The 22,500-nt window shown below is 36.5% G+C and overlaps 1 long non-coding RNA gene across 1 annotated transcript in view; it reads right to left on the bottom strand.

The window, feature by feature from the left end:
• The window catches only part of LOC135217970 (uncharacterized), a 403,438-nt gene that overhangs the window by 280,290 nt on the left and 100,648 nt on the right, over window positions 1-22,500 (bottom strand). The gene's annotated exons all lie outside the window — the stretch shown is intronic.

Raw genomic sequence — 22,500 nt, 5'->3', positions numbered from 1 at the left:
GAGAGAGAGAGAGAGAGAGAGAGAGATTGGTATTAGTGAGAAGAAAGAAGGAAAGGAAATTGATGGTTGGAGAGAGAAAGAGAGAGTAAGGGAAAGGAGCTTTCTCTCTTTTTTTTCTTTTCCATTTAACCAGACAGAGCCACAGCAACTCGTGGCCGGGTACAGCTAATAAAGATATAAATTTGGGTACCAATTCTCAACGAACCCATTGCAGCTGCAAAATCAATAAGTTCTTAAAGATGCACTATGTCCTTTAGTAAATCTGGTCTTTTATAACAAAATTATATTATTTAATACGAGAAATATCAAGTAAATTACACATCTTTAGTGTTACTCCTACCATGGTATTTTCATTTTCAATACATTTGTTTAAACAGAACTTCCCTTTTAAGGCAAGTCGGTTTCATCTGGTGGGCCAAATTGAAAGGTCAGATGCAATCACTCAGAGGTCACCGATAAAACACGTAATGAAGAGGATCATACCCACTTGTGAAGAGGAGCTATCTGTTATCAGATATTCTCGATACGCAGAGGTCATGAACCTTTCATTAATTCATTTGGTATCTTTATTGTTTAACTATCTGCCTGTGTTTGTTGTAATTTATTACTAGCTTTAGACAATAATAATCACGATCTTGGTACTTTGCTAAGTTCCTGGTATACTGATTAGTTAAGTTAAAGGTTTGGTCTGATCAGTCCTTGAATGGATAACCACCAATGGCAGTAAATATTTTTCATAGAGTTTCATTCAATGCAAGAAAACCATTTACAAGTAAATATATGTACACAGTCGATTTCACTCTCTGAAAACGAAGTACCTATACGAAGTAGCATATCACGTAGACAATAAAAGGGTTGGTGGATATAAGAAACCATGAAAAGAGACACAACTGGACTGTAGAAACTCATAGAAGGATGAACCTTTACAGTTTACGGAATACAATGTAAAATAATTTCAAAGACGAAAATAACCAACCGTACTCAAGAAAAGATTAACTGCACTGAAAACAACAATTCGAATTAGGCCTAAGAAACATGATTGAACGCTAAAGGCTATGTCAAAATAACTTGGATGAAAAGGTGGATATGAAAAAACCATATGACATGAAGACCAAGACACACACACAGAGAGAGAGAGAGAGAGAGAGAGAGAGAGAGAGAGAGAGAGAGAGAGAGAGGGCTTTCTAAAAGGGTTCAATGTTACAGACGGTCCAAGATTCAGTGAGGTGTGCAGGCTTTTGCGACGACCGAAGTAATGTGGGTGGATGGTGTGATAATGGCAAGGACAACAAACAAACAAACACCACACACACGCAGAGCAAAAAAAAAAAAAAAAAAAAAAAAAAAAAATGTCCTTCATTACAAAACTCCGTCATTGTTTCTATCACTGACATGACAATTGCGACATAACACAATTATATATGTATATATACATACATACATACATACATATATATATATATATATATATATATATATATATATATACATGATAGACAGTTAAAAATGTTCGGTTACAACAGAATTCCACTTAATAGAAAGGGGCCCATACATACACATATATCTTATATATATAATATATATATATATATATATATATATATATATATATATATATATATATATGATATAGACAGGTAAAAATGTTCGGTTACAAAAGAATTCCATCTAATAAAAAGGGGCCCATAAAATACCACCTTTCCTGTAACTTTTCTCATTCATCTACCTGAAGAGGTAGACAGCAGTATTTGAAATATAGTATTTTCTCTCTATATTTTGGCGTTTTTATGGGCTCATTTTATTAGATACACACACACACACACACACACACACACACACACACACACACATAGAGCAAAGAAACACAGAAATTTATGCAGGAAACAAAGTTGCTCTTCATATGAACCGATTCCCTATATTATCCTAGTTGCCTGGACTTCCTGAAATGAAGGTTATATAAAGCGTCTCTATTCCCAGTCACTTAATAAGAAAATGTATAAAAAGTCGCTGCAAAAAAGTGAAAAGAAAAATAAAATGATAAATTAAAAGAATCGAATCCTTCATCACGAGAGGGGAAAAGAAGCTGTTGTGATATCCGACGATGAGTCAGTGATCCCCGACCAGCATTGAGACGCCTTTATCATCAAATAAACTGTTAACCTAATCTGTAGTCAACTTCAAACTCAGGTCTTCTGTGATTTCAATCTTTTTTATCGACTCGCGACAGGATGTTATGATTCGGCACATACGTGACGTCGACCATCAAGGCAGCCATTGGTTTTGACAGACAGATGTCGCGGCGCTCGAGTGAGCCAACGCCCTAGCTTAGGATAGAACGAAGCTTTTCATTGGCTGAACGATAGTCATTTGTCTACCCACTAGAACGGTTCATGAAACAGGCTACTTGATTGGTACAGGAGTGGACGTCTGTCTGCCGGCATATCGCATTACCAATCTCTGATTGGTCAAGTGTCGGGATAGCCAAGAAGGAGCCATGCGGGTTGGTTTGTTTACATACGTGACGTCACAAAGAGTAACGCCAACGTACGAGTAAAGGTCAAACGGAATGAATGAAACTGATATCGTGTACAACTGATGTAATACGCCGCGACCAATTAATCAAAACATTAAGTTATTCACCAGGATTTAATTAAGCCGTAGCATTCGGTAGCAAAAAGGGATTCTAAAAACCTCGTATAAACCCCTAAATCTCCGCTGACACACTAATGAACATCCCCCTTACCGCTGAAAAAAGAAATATCTTGAGGATGGAATCAACGAGTCACCCTCCTCGCTATATTGGCACTAAAATTCAGCCTTGATTTAATCAGTTCGACATTTCAAAGGTCAGTCTCGCTTAATTCAATATAATATCAACAAGGGGAAAAGATTCATGATAGCAAACATTCAATCTCAATCTACTCTTTATGGTTTCATCTATCTTACTTTCCACAGCAGATATTAATGCACCATACAAATGCTCTCAATAAATTGAATAATATGTTTACTAAAGCTTAAGGCGTCTTCATAATCTTCCGGGACCTTTAACCCTCAAATGCCCGTGCCAATCAAGGTTATAATACAGTTACCAATATAATTAGTCTTAATAATGTATAAGGAATATAGTATTCATGCTAAGAAGATGAATGTCTGCGGTGTTACCCGTTTCAACGCACTTAATAATCAACGATGAGAGAAAACAGAACATGTACTTCTGTGTCTATAGGTACTACAACTGCAATAACAACAGCAGGGAGCCCACAATAATAATAATAATGAAAATCTCGATGCTTGTCTAGGAAGAAATCAACAGGAAATGGTACTAGCTCTTGTATCTACAATGACTTCCAGTAGTTATTTTTCATAAACAAGAGGATATAAACTAATCACAGCGTGACTAGATACCGCATGTGAACTTGTATAGAAAAGGATGCCGATCTTCAAGAGGTGATAGAAACATTGCAACCATCTCTCTCTCTCTCTCTCTCTCTCTCTCTCTCTCTCTCTCTCTCTCTCTCTCTCTCTCTCTCTCTCAGTGAATTTAGTGTCTCTCCGTTATGTGTACATGTTATCAATAAAGAGTGAAAATTGTGAGAGTGCGTGACAGAAACGAAGCAGATGGTCATACCACATAAAAACTGCAAGTATAAGGAAGCAAAATCAGGGGTTGATTGTTACATGAATTATGTATTATATAAAAGAGAAAAAAAATCATGGTACACTGAGAATATGCATAAAAACAAACATGTAGCCATATACAATACAGGCAGAAAGTGATATGTTGGAAACAAACAAATTATGCAACAATTCAGCCATTTTGAAAATTTGACTGCAATGTTTTTACAGATATTTTTACTTGGCAAAATCAAGAGATGTTCCCGCATAAAATTGTTATCGCATAATAACAAAAATCATTCAACGTCGCCTCTAACACTACGTGAATCAGAGGGACTCTGTGAAAGTCCGCCACTCATGTCTTTCATGTGATTTATCTTCCACAAATCTCCACTCATCTCCGAGATCCCTTCTCACAGTTCTTACCCAAACTATCTCTATTCCCTTTCATCACTATCATCAACTGACTCCTCATATTCTTCCTTTAGCTTTATTATCAAATTAATAAAATCTTTAGGATACCGTTTTATTATCATACCAAGATTCACGTCTGTACAGATATAGAGATCACACTTCTGTGTAATTTTTTTGATGTGCAATTTCAATCTTATTTAAGTCGAAATATTTAGCCTGACCATTGTTTGATTTGCCTAACTTTAATCTTCCAGGAAATTCCAACTGAAGAGAACCTTACTTGATATCTTTTTTTCTAAATATTTGGAAGAATCATCTTATTTCATCTTTTTTTTCTGATGTTAGTACTCACCTGTGTTCCACAGTTATTTCCCTCTTTTATTTTCACCTATAGGTATCTCATTAATAATCATGTCGGTTACTTTAACCCCAATGCTAATCTGAATACGTGGCTTTGGCAACATAATCCTTTATGATCATATATATCTCATCTTTTCTTGATATTCCTTTGCCATTTTCTACTTCACAGTCTTCGACCCAAGTTCGTTACAGGAAACGACGAAGTGTTAACAAAATTATTGACAAAAGCCATTCAGAGGTATTTGCAGGAATGGTGTGTCGCAACTGTTTTTCAACTGCACTTTGACACTTCCGAACCCTCATTATGTTCGCCAAGTATTTTCAGCTTTAACAGTTCCGTATTGAATCGTATTCGTCTCCCACTTATCACGACATAAATAACGTTAAACAGATTCCCAACACGAAACGGTATGTGACTGACAATGACAAAGGGAACAAAGCGATCCATTCTCTGAATCCATAGGATTACTCATTCCTTGAAAGTCTGTACATCTCTCGCGACTAAAGCTACCGGGCATTTCATTCCCAAGTTTAGGAGATTTTTTTGTACATTATTACAGGAAGTAGCAGCAGCAGCACAGCACAAACCGAGCCTAATATCAACAAGCAAAGAGAGGTTTAACGGACACATCCGGGATGCAAGACAGAATGAATGAGCAAGTTGCAGTTCAGTTCGACCTTACGATTTGCAACATCACATCGTATCGTGTCACAATGGCCTTTGATGGATAATAATTACTCACCTTTCGATGTCAGTTAAAGTCGCCAGTGCTTCGTAATCATATACCCAGTATTTGGACATTTGTTTGTTTGTTTTCGGTTATATGCTGGGTCAGCTTTTTTTTTTTTTTTTTGGTATATCAAAGAAAATACCAATTGTTCCGATAATTATTCAGAGTTACATTACCCATGCTTTATAGATAACTTGGCTCTTCTAATGTATACATGAGAGAACTAGTCACACGTGTAAAGCAGAATAGAATTTTAAATACATTATGACACATAAAAGTATTGCACTTTCCTCAACTAATTCAGTAAAACAAAATAACTTTGCATGGACAGTATTAACTGTCAATCAGATATTGCTACATACATTACTGGGGTTTAATCTAAGAAATACTACAAAAAATGGCAATCCGTCTCCCAGTGAACATAACTAACTTATCTAATGAGAGAGAGAGAGAGAGAGAGAGAGAGAGAGAGAGAGAGAGAGAGAGTGGACAAACAAATCCGGGGATACCAGGGGTTGACTGTTCGGTTGACGGACACAGTAGGGAGGAGCCAGGGTGGGAGAGAGAACCCATAAGAGGGACGAGATTCTTTAATGAGGGGGAGGGGGAAGGACAGGGAAAAGGGGGGGAAGGAGGGAGGGAGGGAGGGTCGTCGCCCTGACTACCGGATCATCTTGAGAGTTTGTTTTACTTATGAGTAATAAGGAAATAAGATGATCCCTCAGGATTGCCTGAGATGAATAGAGGGAGGAAGAGAGGGATTAGCAGGAGGAAGAGAATAATCGTAAGGAGTTGGCGGACAAGAAAAAGAGAGAAAATTGGCAAAATCAGATTAGAAAAAGAATGAATTGCAAATGTAGGGAGTGTGGTGGTGTACGAATATACTTGGTGTGGGACAGATAAGAAAACTGTGTACACAAGACGATTGTAACTTGAAGAAAAAGGTTGAAGTTTTTTTTTTTTTTTTTTTTTTTTGTTTTTTTTTTTTTTTTTTGAGGTCGTTAAGGACGCAAAGCGAGAGCAAAAGGAATTAAAAAAAATGATTTTCAGAAAATTATGTGAAAGCTATGAGAAAACCATGCAAAAATGGGACCATGTCAGTGAAAGTATAAAACGATAGGTAAAAGACAAAGTAAGAACGCTAGAAGTATTGCAAAAAGCAAAAGGAAAGGGAAAGGGAGTAAGGGAGTAATGAGGAGAAAAACAAGAAGGTATGAAGGAAAAAGTCTGAATAGGTCCCAAAGTCAGCAGGTGCCAAGAAATACGATATAAGGCTGACAACTTCATCCATGAGTTCTGCTGAGAACAGGAAGGTCTTTTCAATTTGATGCCGCTTTCTACGGAAAAAAGGTGATTGGAGTATGTATGTATGTATGTATGTATGTATATATATATATATATATATATATAGTATATATATATAATATATATATATATATATATATATATACTGGGAGTTTCAAAATTAGAGGCCCCCCTCCACAGAACAAGTGGAAAGTTAAGAAGTTTTCTGCTATAGCCTATCTCCAAGTACATTATCTTAGGTTTCTATTAAGCTATTTTTCATTTTACATTTCTTGTATTTTCAGACTGAGTGACGGAGTTAGATACAGCCATGGCTTAACGACTAGGAGGAAATCAGACTGCATACGGGCTATAACCTTCAGAGAGGCCAGGGATGCAGGCACATCCTTCATTTCACATTCCTGGATAGCTAAATACATAAAAAGAGATGAATCCTTTGTTAAAAGAAACTGGAACAAAAATCCATATGACTGTCATCGTGAAAAGAGTGAGAATCTTGGAAGGCCTGAAGTCCTTTCTCAGGAGTCAAAAGACATCATAGCTGAGGCAGTGGTAGAAATCAAGAAAGTCTTTATGTAAATTGGCACTTGGACTAGAAACAAAAAGGAGAAGAGAAGTTAGAGTTACAGAGCTGTATATCGTGAGTTGAAAAAAATCTGGTATCAAGCCATTTCATGTTATCAGCAAGCCCAACATCACTCAGCAACAGAGAAAAGACCATGCATGGTTTTGTGGTTCATTTCTTAAAGATTGGGATGAAGTGGACTTTCTCCATGTTGCCGCATCAGATGAATTCTTCATTTACACAGTCAGGAAGCCCAATCATAAAAATGACATCATTTGACCTGGAAAGTTGGATGATATCAGCAATGACGTTAGCTATCGCCAAATTGTGAAATTTCCTGAATGTTTAGGAATTTTCTCTGTTTCACAGCCAAAGGGTTAATGTGGATCATCAAAGAAAAAGGACAGTCATGTAATGGCGAATACTTCAGAGAAACTGTGCTTACCGGTAGAGTGCTTCCTTTCCTCAAAGATCCTGAAAATGTGTTATCTGTTGAAGAAGTCACATTTTTGCAATGATAAGGTACCATGTTTCAAGGCTCTTCAGAAAAAGGAGCTGCTTTGAAACAGTAGTATCAATTTATTTTCATCAAGTGAATTTCCAGGTAGCTCCCCTGACCTTAATGTGTGTGAAAACATTGGTAGTGTCTTAAAGGATCGTGTTGGAGAGCACACGGTGAACTATGATGGTATACAAAGCCTCGACGACCTGCAAAGAGAGGTGACCGAAGTGCTCAAGGAAATGGAGTTTCAGTCTTAGGTTTTTTGCGATTTGCTGAAAACATACCCCTCAAGAATGCAGGGTGTGGTACAGAAGATGGATGCCACACAAAATATTAAATACTCAGAGAGAAACTTAAATAAATACCTGTTCTGAATTACTTTTGTTTTTGTCTATATCAATTTTAGTTTTATGCTGTAGAGGGGGAGCCTCTAATTTCGAAACACCCTGTATATATATGTGTCTGTGTGTGTGTCTATAATATATATATATATATATATATATATATTATATATATATATTTTTTTAATATCTATATATATACATAATATATATATATATTATATAATATTATATATATATATATAGAGGCTGATTCCGTCAGAAAATATAAAAAATTGATGTTTATGAAATTCTTGACGTTTCTGAAGAAATTTTAAGATGAATGCTACTTACTCTATGCGGGAAAGCTGCTCCCACACAATACTCGTCTCTAGTGAACTATGAAGTAAACCTGGTGAACTAAATAAGATCTCGCTCAAAATTCCGATTTGCTCCTTTATGACATAAAGACTTCTAATCGTCTACTGGGTCTGCAATACCTATACATTTACTTCACGACAAGGCAAGTTCTTTAAAAATGGGATTATCATTTATAGTAATAACTGTACCCAGCTATTTGGTAGGCAAAGCACAAAAGCAAAATAACATAATATCTTCTGTTTTTTACCTACACGTTAACCTATGTTTCATAGAGTTACTCTACGACGAGCATAAGATTCGGGATATATTAATTTTTGTCCATTCTTACTAACTGCCAAAATGCATTTTGTTCTCGGAGTGTTCAGTGGAGACTAGTGCCGTTCCTCTCAAGGGACGCCGCTTCCTGAATCATGAATGGTCCTTTAACAAACTCGACTGAAAAAGGCTTCCGGTTTGCTGAAATGTGAATGAATAATAAACGACGTTCATATACCCAAAGTTCTAGATATAGATAATTCATAACCATGAAAAATAATGCTGCAAAAATGTCCTAACTTACCACCGTAAGCACATTTGATTTAATTTTTATTCTCATAAATAATACAGTGAACAGTTAGGTCATGTGATCTGTTCATTTAAGAAATATAGCCTAGTTTGTACCCCATGAGCAGAGTACAAATGTAAGTTTATCTTACATAAAATTAAAAGTAATATTGCACATAAGAAGAAGGAGAAGAAGAAAAAAAATTTTCAGGCATCCTGTTTTGAATATAATCAATGGTAACTGAAAATAACAAAAACTCAACAAGAGACAATTATGATATACTGTAGGTGACTAGTACATTCGGACCTATCTACAAACGGATACGGCATGACATCGCATTCAGTTCCGAAGCTAGTACACGGCAACAACTTAACAGGTACTAATGAAGATATTTAAAATTGTAATCAAACGAAATTAGGACATTATTTAGTCACGAAAACAGACTGTGGAAAAAATGTTGGGGAGTCTTAACGAATCACTCTTTGGATCTGAATCGGAATAACTTTTCGCATATATTACTTTTCCTGTATGTATATAAAGAAATTCTTAGTGAGAGTGAAAGGATATGATAAAAAAAAAACTATATATCGAAAGACCATGACAGAACAGGGACAGAATTCAAGGCGCTAGAAAGAGACTGAGTAATTAAAACAGCATCTCAACAGACAACCTCAGTAGACTCACAGAGAAAAATGACGGAGAATCGGAAGAGGTCGAGAGTTTGGGGTATTGGGTTTATGGGCACAAGGAGCTGTGCTCATGGAAGGGGTTACAATCAGGGGGAGGGATAAGGGAAGGGGGAGCAGTCAGGGGAAGGGAATGGGAAGTATGATGGTGGTGATGATAATGATGACAGTAGGAGGGGTTTGGTTAGGTGGAAGATCGGATGTGTTCGTTCGTTTGTTTGTGCTTCAGCGTGTGTGACTACGTGCTCTATCTATCTTTCCAAAGACAACATCGTTCGGGTGACGACACACTGCTTGGATTGTCTTCTCTTTCACCAGAGAGAGAGAGAGAGAGAGAGAGAGGTTCTTTTACAGCCTTCTTCATGGGATTTGTTAGGATATGTGGTTTCAAATCACACTATCACTGTCACGTAAGCAACTGTGTATTTGTATGTCGGGCAGCGCGCAGGCGCGTTTAGTCAACGTGATTGTTCAAGACTGCATAACTATGGCATTTCCTTTATAACGTTACTTGTTTGTGACCTCTGTGTTTTGTGACATCACATTGGATACTAACAACGCAGTTTCTGACACTCAATTATTCCATATACATTTTTGCCAATGCATTACTAATTTTTTCTCCCTATGTAAATCTTTTCAATTATATAAACAACAGCAACAGCGGTACTAATAATAATTTATCTATGGTTTTCATTTTCTTTACTTTTGCTCTCGAATAATACAATCTTTAACTTGAAGCTCAAGAGGGACTTTGTTTCAAGTGCATAAGCTCCTACAGATCAACAATTATTCATACCTATACATCACAATAAATTTATTTAAGCCAATAATAATAATAATAATAATAATAATAATAATAATAATAATAATAATAATAATAATAATAGATAAATTTGAATATGTAACTAACAAAAGTGAAGATGTTAGCGACAACTGCTCTCATTTCCGTTGATCACCCATGGGGGCACATCGTACAGTGGCCTCGCGCGGTACACTGCTAACGATACCAAAGGCTCTTTAAGGAGTTCTTTGGTCACTTATTGCGTTACTTTCAGCCTTTTCAATTCTCTTCTGATTTTATATTCTTCTTCAACTTAGCTATCCAACTTCTTTAAATTTACCTAGCTCCTATAAGGCGGAAACCTCCTGCTTGAGAGAATATCGATATAGTAATAATAGTAATATATAATAATAATAATTCTCATTACCTCTGGCAAATAAAGAAGTTAAATACGACTGTGGTTTTATTGACATTTCATATTTCACGCTTCGTCTTCTGTTATTTCTATATTTACAAAGCTTCGTATCTTTGATTTAATACACCACTTTGCGTTCTCTCTCTCTCTCTCTCTCTCTCTCTCTCTCTCTCTCTCTCTCTCTTACATTTCTTCCCTTAATTCGCAAATGGCAAACATAACAAACATGTTTAAATTATGAGATTGTAACTCAATACCTTCAATGGCGATCATAACTGAACTCTTCTCTCTCTCTCTCTCTCTCTCTCTCTCTCTCTCTCTCTCTCTCTCTCTCGTTAACTAAACGTCTTGATTTAAGCGTCCGGTGGTTAAATATCAAAGTAATATGCAGCTCAAATGGGTTGATCAACTAATTAAAACCCGTTACTGGGACGTGTTGGGTGTGAAATCAATTGAGTAATCATTTGAATAAATAGTTCAATACCCAAATCATGTATGAACGTGGCCAAACACAGATCCATATTCTAAATACCCATACATACATACATACACACACAAATATATATATATATACATATTATATATAATGATACATATATATATATAAATATAATATAGATACTATATATCTATATATATAAATAATATATATATATCTTAATATATATATACAAGTTTGAGTTTGTATAAAACGGTAAGATGTTAATTTACGGCAGACTTTCCAATTTACGGCAGACTTTCCAATCAACAAAGTTCATGTAACGTTGAGTTTGGTCATAACTTGGATGGGTGACGGAAGGGTTAATGAAATGGGGATGGAACTCCATCCCATCTCAGAGCGGAAGTTTAATACCGATTATTTTCTTTTTTGATGCAATGGGTTGGGTTTTGAAACAAAGGGTTTCATAACATAACTGAAACACACTGGCCCCCTAGGAAGATAGAAAATCACTGGCTCTGTATCATGGTAAGTTACTGGATTTCAAGTCGATGGTCCCTGTGTGCCTATTCCACGTGAATAGGTTTCATCTACTGTAATAATAATAATAATAATAATAATACCTGGGAATAATGGAAGGAAGGGATATAAAACACCAAGAGATGAAGGACACGATCAGGAAAGAATATATGCAGAGACTCGAGGCGATACTCAAGTCAAAACTCAACGCCGGAAATATGATAAAAGCCATAAACACATGGGCAGTGCCAGTAATCAGATACAGCGCAGGAATAGTGGAATGGACGAAGGCAGAACTCCGCAGCATAGATCAGAAAACCAGGAAACATATGACAATACAAAAAACACTAGTGACACCCTAGAGCAAATACGGACAGACTATACATAACACGAAAGGAAGGAGGGAGAGGACTACTAAGTATAGAGGACTGCGTCAACATCGAAAACAGAGGACTGGGCCAATATCTGAAAACCAGTGAAGACAAGTGGCTACAGAGTGCATGGGAAGAAGGACTAATAAAAGTAGACGAAGACCCAGAAATATACAGAGACAGGAGAATGACAGACAGAACAGAGGACTGGCACAACAAACCAATGCACGGACAATACATGAGACAGACTAAAGAACTAGCCAGCGATGACACATGGCAATGGCTACAGAGGGGAGAGCTAAAGAAGGAAACTGAAGGAATGATAACAGCGGCACAAGATCAGGCCTTAAGAACCAGATATATTCAAAGAACGATAGACGGAAATAACATCTCTCCCATATGTAGGAAGTGCAATACGAAAAATGAAACCATAAATCACATAGCAAGCGAATGCCCAGCACTTGCACAGAACCAGTACAAAAAGAGGCATGATTCAGTGGCAAAAGCCCTCCACTGGAGCCTGTGCAAGAAACATCAGCTACCTTGCAGTAATAAGTGGTACAAGCACCAACCAGAGGGAGTGATAGAAAACGATCAGGCAAAGATCCTCTGGGACTATGGTATCAGAACGGATAGGGTGATACGTGCAAATAGACCAGACGTGACGTTGATTGACAAAGTCAAGAAGAAAGTATCACTCATTGATGTCGCAATACCATGGGACACCAGAGTTGAAGAAAAAGAGAGGGAAAAAATGGATAAGTATCAAGATCTGAAAATAGAAATAAGAAGAATATGGGATATGCCAGTGGAAATCGCACCCATAATCATAGGAGCACTAGGCACGATCCCAAGATCCCTGAAAAGGAATCTAGAAAAACTAGACCCTGAAGTAGCTCCAGGACTCATGCAGAAGAGTGTGATCCTAGAAACGGCGCACATAGTAAGAAAAGTGATGGACTCCTAAGGAGGCAGGATGCAACCCGGAACCCCACACTATAAATACCACCTAGTCGAATTGGAGGACTGTGATAGAGCAAAAAAAAAAAAAAATAAATAAAAATAATAATAATAATAATTAATAAAACCTATTGAGAGGAAGATCAGAAAATATTTCAACATCAACCTGAAAGCAATAATCTTTAAGTGATAACTTATCATCTTTTGGAGCTTTATGAACCCGAGATAGTGTTACATATTGGATACGGACGACCAAGTAAGTAAAAAATGAAATTCAATTGATGTGGCTTAGGAATTGAAATTTCATAACTATAACTTTAAAAAAAGAAAAACCAGTGTCATCATTAGCATTAATACTGGTTCGAACAGAAGTATTACTAATAAACCAAAATCTTATAATATGAGAATCATCAATAATGTAATCATCGTCACATTGATAATATAAGCCGTCAGCACTTTGCATGATATCTCCTTGAAGGGGCAAAAATCTAAATCTAAATCACTGCAAGAATCATTATAACAAGAAGAAATTGATTAAATGTTAATGTCTAAACATTACATAAAAAATATGCCCATGATATGTTCGCATTATCCGGAATCAGATGGAGGAAGCAATCACATCACCGAACAACGTGCAGATGTAACTATGAATTTACTACGATTTCTTTCTCTCCCTTTAACATTTACTCAAGAGGAAATAAGAAGAGGGTTCTCTCTTGTTCAATAGAAAAACTTTCAAATGTATACGTCATCCACGATCAAGTGACTCCGGTAAAACAGAATAATAATCAGTTCTAATGAAAGAAAAGGAAACGATGGATAATCACACACACACACACACAAAAAAAAATAGAAGGGAAGGGCCGAGGTGGAGACAAGGGGAGGAGCAGGACTAAAAGACAAGCGCCCGATGTTACAATCACAGTAGGAGTCCAAGTCTCGCCCCTTGAGGCATGACGAGCTTATGTGTGACTTTGTTATATATTAGATGACATCGTTTTCTATGACGTCACATATATTCACCCTCCATCCATCCCATCTCTCTCTCTCTCTCTCTCTCTCTCTTCACAACCGAGGGATACAAGGGTTCGCTTCATACGGAGGGGAAGACTTTAACCAAGTAGCTAAGTGCCACTGAGTAAGTGCCACACTGCATGCCTGAATACCCCGGTGTTTTTAGGGGGTGAGGCCGAGGGGGGATTGGGGGTTGTTGAGAAGGGAGACGACTTATAAGGGATTGCAGAACTAGAGTAATTTGTTAGGGAATGAATAAGGGTTGGGATCACTTTACAATCGTGAGTTATCGCTGTTATTGTATCTACGATTGATTTATGGGCGATAAATGAATGGAGAGATGATTCTGATTGACGATGGGAATGAATGAATGAATGAATACGGCAGCGGGAAGTATCACCAGAAATATGAAGACCAGCAAAAGTCTCCTCTTCAGATCACCTACGATCCCGCCTCCTCCAGGGGGAGGGGAGGGGCCGTTTAGACACACTCCCACAATGCCTTTTCGTGAAACCTGATTAGCAGGTGTTCGGGGAATCTACGTATATGATGAAATTGCACGGGGATTTAAACGACTTGACTCTCAATTTCCATCACAGAAAGTTTTACAAAAAAACTCAACATACTGACTCTATATATATATATGACAGAAATATCAGATGAGTAACACAAGTATTAAATGAAGACAAACTAATACACAGACACCTAATGAAAAAAAACATGCGTGATAATAACAATAATAATAAATAATTAATAATAAAATTAATAAATAAATAATAAATTAATAATAATAATAATTAATAAAATTAATAGTAATAATAATAATAATAATAATAATAATAATAATAAAATAATAAAATAATAATAATAATAATAATAATAATAATAATAATAATAATAATAATAATAATAATATTAACCAAAAATCTGATAGATTTGTTCCACGAGTTACTGTATCACCAATATTCAACATAATCATTAATGACCCTTTACGCAAAGGTCAAACTATGAACAGTTATCATGTTTCATATTTCCTATGCTTTTAAGTTTTACACCCTAATGCTTTTAAGATTAAAATATCCGAAATTCCTTATCCTTCTACTTAATTATTTTTTTTTATCTTATGTCACCCAAATTATAACTTTCAAATCATAGAAAGTTTTACACGAATCGCAGATTAGATATATTATTCTATATGAAAGTAATGGAACCTGAATAAAGATTGGTCTGCAACCTTGAAAAGTACGACAAGGTCACTCAAACTAGGATCAAATGACTAGGTCCATCAGCGAGTACCACTATCCAGTATTATCAAGATCTAAACGCAATGCAGTAGGAGTAAAAATAATGATATCTCCCAAGTAGTAGTAGTAGTAGTAGTAGTAGTAGTAGTAGTAGTAGTAGTAGTAGTAATTGGAGATAGGAATTCAATCACTATCATCAGTAGTAGTAATAATGGCAGTAGTAACAATGGTACCATGCGTAAAAAGGCAACCATTTATATATTTAATACAATATATCATCCATACACGAGCTAATGTTTCTTTGAAAAATATCTCATTTGGATTTGTCTTAGTTCGAAGGAAAAATATAAGAATTTTTGTTCAGTCTCGTTTGAGAGAGAGAGAGAGAGAGAGAGAGAGAGAGAGAGAGAGAATCATGGTATGCAAATCTTATTACATTTTCTCAGTTAGCACTGAATAATTAGCACAAAAGGTATTAAAGAAGAGTATAAATACACAAGTGATCACAATAAATGATGGAATACTTAACAAAAGAGAAGATAAAAACAACTGCAAAAGCAAGGGTAGAATTGTCTTTCTTTGCTTAGCCTATTTAATTTGTAAGAAAATATTTAATGCAAGGAACCGAAGTACAACAACATAAATAGCAAGGAGAAATTGGAAGATCTGTATTAAAATTCACACAAGTATGAATCTTAGAAAAAGAAAAAGAAAAAGAAAAAAACCTTGACTGATAAATTTCAAAGCCAAACACGTTAAGAAGTCTCCCACGTTGGGAGACCAGCCGTAAGCCGAGTCCATCAACCAAAGCAAAGCTGATTAAAGTCTGATCAATCGAATGATTTTTATCCTGATTATATTTCTCCTTCGGCTGAAGCCTCGCCTGTGATTTATCGCAGGAGGCACACAGCCCTCCCTGTGACGTCACGCTCACCTCCTCTCTTATCAACACAGAAATGACACACAGACAAACAGTCTCGCAAATGCAGAGCTCTCACGTTGCTCGAAACGCAAGAGCAGATGACGCAGCTTCGTGTCAGATAAGCGAATACGTGACGTAAGGATCGACGGAGTATCATCTGTGTAAGCTATTTCGTAATTGGCGTAAAGTTCACGTCCGTCCTTTCGGTTTGTGATAGTGGCTTCAATGGAGTCTCAGGAAGCAGTACATCTGCTTGTCGTAAAATGATAATACAAATGTTATTTTTGTTTGAGATCAAGTTTGGCATCTGTTAGTCTCGATTTTATTTAATTCAATTTCTTCATTTTAAAAGTAGAACAATTTGCCGTTCTGTCTGTCTGTTTGGTGTCCTTTTGTTCATTGTGTTTGTATGTCAGTATGCTTATTGTCCTTCTATGCGCCTGCATGCCAGAAAAATAAATTTGCATTTCATTTATAAAAAAAAAAAATTCCCCAGTTTAGCTGCATTCTATATATGTTTCGCTTCATTTACAAATTCAAGGGCGTCTTATGATTTTCAAAGATCAATTCACATTTTTTCTAACCCTCTTTTTCAGCATCTGGATATTCAAAACTTTCATTAATTATAATCCCTTAAGCTAATCTATTCATGAATTTATAAAGTTATTTCCAGAAAAGCAAGTGCGAGCACAGGATTTTGACCTCTCTTGAGGTCTTCTATGACCTTTTCTCATGGGTTTGTTTCAGTTACATAAACGCGCGCGCGCGCGAAGAGAGAGAGAGAGAGAGAGAACATCCTTTCATATAATACAAAGCAACCATATCTTGTGTCCAGCCCAGCCTACACTGTGCAGAACAGCCTTTATTTGTTTTAATATAAAAGATCTACTGTAAAATTGTTTTCTGACATCCAAGGCTACCTCTTGTGAGAGCAAATGCTTCTTTCAAATTGTTTGACATAACCGTTTCATGTAGTCTTCAGGTATATACCGGAATAATTTTTCGGACAAAAGGTCTGAAAATTTTTTGTTACTGACTTCACTGCTAGATCTGTTATTCAACCGTACTGTATATAAATATCATAATTACTGCTCTTTTGATCGATACTAATATTGTCATGGTTATCAATGGCAAAGTCCTTAAGCCGCACCCTTTGAATAACGATGACATATATAATTCGGTCATTATTCGATCAACCGATCATTAATGAATGCTGAAAGTTGCCGTAATTTATAATTAGACATCATATATATGAAATTTGATACATTGCTTCGGATCCATGATATCCAGCCAATCGCTCAAATTTTGTTCATTTATCCAGTCACAAAACAAAAGTCACACTGAGCGTCTCTTATCATTAAATAATGTATCTATTTTTAATAGCATCGACTGACAATTGGCACATGTTCTCAAGTCGCTTTTACCTTTGTGATTCCTGATCCTTGATTCTTCACACAACTGTGCCGCCCAGTTGTCAGGTTAAATAAAGTTTAGTGGAAACTTAAAACAAATAATCTAGTCATTTATTACTTCACTCTAATTGAAGTATGTCGTCCAATCAGCCTTTCATTTAAAGTTAAGAAAGTACTTGATAAATGGGTTGTTTTAATTGTTATTTCATAACATTAAAACTCTCCTGATCAACTGTCAGCTATTGGAAAATAAACATTACCTCGTCAGTTTACCATTGCTTAATAACTGCTCGAAATCTCGTGTTGATATCACACACATCACTTCTCCTACGCTCATGCCACCTATACTCGGTTTTTTCCATCTGTCCATCCGCCTGTGGTGTTTGCGTGTGGTAACACTGCGTCCCGGGCTTTAGATAGTTACATTCAGCTTACATTCAACAATAAAAACAATATCCTATTTCGAATATTAACGGTGTAATTCGCATACAGTAAATTATTAAAACACTTTTCAGTTGCAAATGTACACCCAGATATCCTTTTATTTACCTAAAACTTACACATAGCGTAACTATTTAAAGCCCGGGGCGCAGTGTTACCATACAAAAACACCACAGGCGGATAGACAGATGGAAAAAAACAGAGTATAGTTGCCCTCTCACTTACTGACAATGGGTGAAAGACGACCCAATTACCATTTCTCTTGTCAGCAACTAATGAACATTAGTTTGCACTTCTTCCACATATATAACTTCAATAATCTGGTCTTGATTAGCTCTAAACAATTGGGGTCATCTGCTTATTTATTTACCATTAATGGTACGTTTTTTCAATCAGGTTTTCATAATACTATCTGCTCATATTCACTAAGATCTTGACTAAGCAAACTGGCCAATGAATCGTTCGAGTAGGATTTCCGGCAATTGCCTAACCACTGACACTAAAGTGCTCTTTCTTGGTAGTATATTTAATCAAGGACTGCTAAGCCTTTTTCTTTTCACATTATGAAATGTCAATAAATCTCACAGTTTCTACGTCGCTTCATGGCAATCAGTAGTGATTTATAGGTGTTATAAAGCACCCATCTAATTATCCCTTACTTCATATAATAACTTTTGGTTAAAATTCAGTATTAACACCTCTTGTATAGCAATTGTTACAACACTTTATTTATTTCGATCAACTGTTAAAGTGTTGTTCTAAGAATCAGGATGAAAAAAGTTTTGAAATCGCTCTTGACATCACCTGTTATCTCTACCCTCTCATTTGGAGGTACACGAATTGCGTCGTTTAAATCAGAATTATACAAACATCGATCTTCGAGGCCTGACGCTCTTAATGATTTGGTCGCGAGGTCAACAACGAATTGCAAACGCAATGACTGATATTATAGGTAACCATAGTAAATTTCTACATGACAGCTCTAAAGACATCGAAATTGACTATAAAATTTGATTGGACATAAAGGGCTAAATTTTTCTTTACTGTAATCAACAGTTTTTGAACCGACATTTCAGCATACTATACGATTCGGCGATCATCGGGCATTTATGCCACTCTTTCACTCCCCCGGAGTGAAAGGTATTGCAGCTAAGACAGTGATAAAATACAAAACAAAAACTTGGGAACTAGAAAAAATAATAATAAAATTTCAATGAATTGAGATAAAGAAAACAGCTTATTAAAAAGAGAAGAGAGCAAAAGAGACATTACCATATGCCTCATGCTGGATTTCGGGGACACGTAATATATTCCGGGGATCGCATTAACATAATTTCTACAAGACTTCCCATGACTAATGTGAACTCGATATCTACCCCAGGGGGGGAAAATCCCCCCTTAAGTGTAATGGGGCTGAGACAAAAGATGAGGGACACAATTTGTCAAATTACAAAGATCTGAATGAAATAGCATCATTATTGACTGAAATGTAACGTGCCCCATTTTGAAGGAGGCATTATTGCTCTCTCTCTCTCTCTCTCTCTCTCTCTTCTTCTCTCTCTCTCTCTCTCTCTCTCGCTCTCTCATCCCTCCTTTCTCCTCTAACTCTCTCTCCTCTCCTCTCTTCTCTCTCTCTCTTCTCTCTTTATATATATATATATATATATATATATATATATATTATATATACGAACTTAAATTTCTCATATAATATAATTTTATTAAATGGACGAACGCAATCACAATCCAGTATTCACATCCACACTTGGAGAGCAATAACTGGACCTAGATAGCGGACGCAAGTGCATGCTTTCCCCTAATGTTGTCACAGTTGTTATTTCACTGCCTGAAAAACACCCCTGCATGATTTTAATGACACAAGCAACTTGGCGATTTAATCCTAAACATATGGAGACATGAATTCGCTTAACGTGTGGAAAGGATGTGATGCCAGAACGTCAGCAAGGCAATGACCAGTAGCTATGGAAGGGGTCAATGAAATCTTGCTCAGATCGAAAATATGACGCACCCACACACAACAACCCACCAACCACCACACAAACAAACAACACACACACCACAGATAGAGAGAGAGAAAAAAAAAATGGGGGGAGGGGGCGTGGGAGAGACTGCTATTTAAAAATGTTATGAACATCGGAATATAACAGCTGCATTATTCGTGTGTTTTCCATATAGAATTTTACAATAATTACATGCTGTTAACTTTATTATTTTCTAGAGAGAGAGAGAGAGAGAGAGAGATAGAGAGAGAGAAGAAGCGAGAGAGAGAGAGAGTGGATGGCATGTGCACTTCATAAAACTGTCACCTATCCGTAAGGAGCGCAGTTTCAGCACTACATACTTCATACATGTTTGCAAAACGTTATCGAAGGAATGTTGTGACAGTCTAGTTGGGAGTGGAAAGATCGGTAGGGTTATAAAGGTGGGTGGGGGGGGGGGGGAATAAAACGTGAGGAGGGGTGGGGAGGGGAGGGGGAGGGGGGAACAGGAAATAAGAGGATTAAATAAGAGAGGATCAAAAGTTACTTTGAGACTGATAGCAATTAGTAAGGCCATCTTCCAGTGAAATGTGTTATTATATAATATACATACATATACAATATATATTACATATATATATATATACTAATATATATCCTATTATATATATATATATATATTCTAGAGGAGATGGACGCACACGATTATTTGAAAATGCCTTTCTTTACAAAAGAAATAAAAGATTCCTGTCAGAAACCAGGGAAAATTTACTGGAAAAAGTTATAAATCATATCGTGAGGGACGAATTGATTGTTCGACCCAAATGCTTATGGGAATAAGATACTACACTTCGAAATTAAACAAGCTCTATGTTAATAAGAAAATAAGGAGCCTTATTGCAATCCTGGCATATACGTATATCATTGCGTACTATTTCAGACATCACACCTGAGTAACAATACTTTCCATTCCGAATGATGGGAAAAGTGATAAAATTGAAAACGAGACTGCATTTACAGACATACTAAGAGTGGAAAGCTAATCTTTAAGAATGTAAATGGTGTGAATAGGTAAAAAAAAATTACGATATGATTTAATGAACTAGTCTAGTATGTCTGCTCGTCCCCCGGAGTTGACGGAAACATACGGACACAAATAAACTCATATGAGATGATACGCTATCTATGTATAACATGACAAACAGTAACTGAGAATGCATGAATAGGAGACTATTGCATGGCAATAGAACGCGAGGTTGGGAGGATGATCTGAGGAAGAAATAAATTTTTAATAAAAAGAAAAAAAAAAGCCATTGAGTGGAAGACAACTAAAAGAGGGCCGTGTGAAGGAAGCATATTAGTATTATTATTATTATTATTATTATTATTATTATTATTATTATTATTATTATTATTATTATTATTATTTGTCGTGAACATTTAGGTAATAAATTTTCACGGAACAGGATAGCAAATTCATAAGAAAATGGAAAAGTGTGCAAAAATGGTGAACGGCTCCAACAACAAAAAAATAAAAATAAACTAGAAACACACAAAAAACTCAGAACGAAGAGAGAGAGAGAGAGAGAGAGAGAGAGAGAGAGAGAGAGAGAGAGATTACCCCGTTGACGCCCTCCTCTAAGTGGATCCGGACATTTTTTGTAATAGCTATTGAAAGCAATGATGTCAGATCATACTTGTATGATATGAGAGAGAGGAGCCATCTGAAGGACGGATAGGAAGAGGCGAAGGAGAGAAGAGGAAGCGCGAGGGGGAAGAGAGGGGAGGGGGCGAGAGGAGTGAGCAGAGATGAGGAGGGGATCAGGAAAGGGAGACAGAGGAAGAGGGAGAGAGGAGGGAGAGGAAGAGGAGAGCGCGAGGGAGAGGCGGAGAGAGAGACATGGAGAAGAGAGGAGAGGATGAGAGAGAGAGGGAGAAGCAGGATGATGTAGAGAGACGAGAGAGGAGAGGGAGAGCTGAGAAGAGAGGATTGAGATGAGAGAGAGAGCCATGTGCAATTAGTTACTGAGTGAAAGCAACATATAGTGCAAAAACGAAATTGACAGGTGGAAACTAATCATAAAGAAGCAGACAAATGCAAACTTTGGAAAACGTCAATAGGTAAGACTGTTCGTCATCATCACACGACTTGGAAATAGTTACTGCAACATTTTCTTTCATCAGTAATTAGAAACGGTAATGTTGTTATTCTCTGCAACAAAATTCTTTGATCTTCCTATATTTGAACAAACATTATTAGCGGTCATACGTTTAAAACTTCTGTAAAAAGAATTACTGTCGCTTTAGCCGTTATATCTGGGTTTAGTTGGAGGAATTGAGAAGCAGAGCAGCTAACTGTTTCTTCATAATCTTGGCAGTCCAAAATAAAGCAAATTTCATGAATAAATCAACAACTTCTAATATATATTCCGAATTATATTTTCTCTCCTTTGTTTTCAATCGACCCACTGTTAGCTCTGTCTATTTGTCAAGACACAACAACAATTAAGTAGATGAAAATCCCCAGTCAGTTAAACCAATCTTGGTTCTTATAGTTAT

Source organism: Macrobrachium nipponense, chromosome 9 (assembly GCF_015104395.2).
Source record: "Macrobrachium nipponense isolate FS-2020 chromosome 9, ASM1510439v2, whole genome shotgun sequence".
Lineage (NCBI taxonomy): Eukaryota > Metazoa > Arthropoda > Malacostraca > Decapoda > Palaemonidae > Macrobrachium > Macrobrachium nipponense.
This window is presented reverse-complemented; position numbering and strand designations above follow the sequence as displayed.